This window comes from Tupaia chinensis, unplaced genomic scaffold (genome assembly GCF_000334495.1).
Source record: "Tupaia chinensis unplaced genomic scaffold, TupChi_1.0 Scaffold000687_1, whole genome shotgun sequence".
Lineage (NCBI taxonomy): Eukaryota > Metazoa > Chordata > Mammalia > Scandentia > Tupaiidae > Tupaia > Tupaia belangeri.
Window position 1 is genome coordinate 2970635 of NW_006160210.1, and position 692 is coordinate 2971326.

The window sequence follows — 692 nt, forward strand, 5'->3', positions numbered from 1 at the left end:
GAACACATGCACCCTATACCAAAAATCTCTCTTTAAAAGAGAGAGAGAGAGAGAGAGAGAGAGAGAGAGAGAATATAGAGGTTCCTAAAGAAAATGGGGTTCACTTTTAAAAAAAATTGGGGATAATTTATTAATAAGGGGAAATTTTATTTCAGATCTCAAGGAAATAAGTGAAAAAAATAAGGCAGGATCTGAGGTTAGGAGCTAGAAGGAGCACTTTCCAGGGTTACAAAAGAGCCAGTGCTAAGGTATTGAGACAAGGTCCTGGGGCATTCGAAGAATATCAAAATTGCCAGTGAAAAAATGTGGTTCATGAAAGACAGGGGTTAGGTGTTGATTAGGACACCAGGCGCACAAGGATTAAGGGGTGCCCAGAGAACGGCTTACTTTGTAACATTCACCAAACTCTCAAAATAAAGACGGGAACATATCTTCACTGGACTCCTATATGGCCCACTGTAGTTCGAATCCTGTACCTGGTGGCTTGAAAATCAAACTGGATGTGTCTGTATGTGTGCCCAAGATCCCAGGAGGAGAATGGAGGAGATGCAGCATGGCCATCCCTGGTGGGGGGGTTGAGGGGCGGTGTGGATGCTGTCTCTGTCCCTTGTTCTGTCTGGTGAGCACATGTGCCCTATGCAAAATACCTCTCTGTCTATCTCTCTCTCTCTCTCTCTCTCTCTATATATATA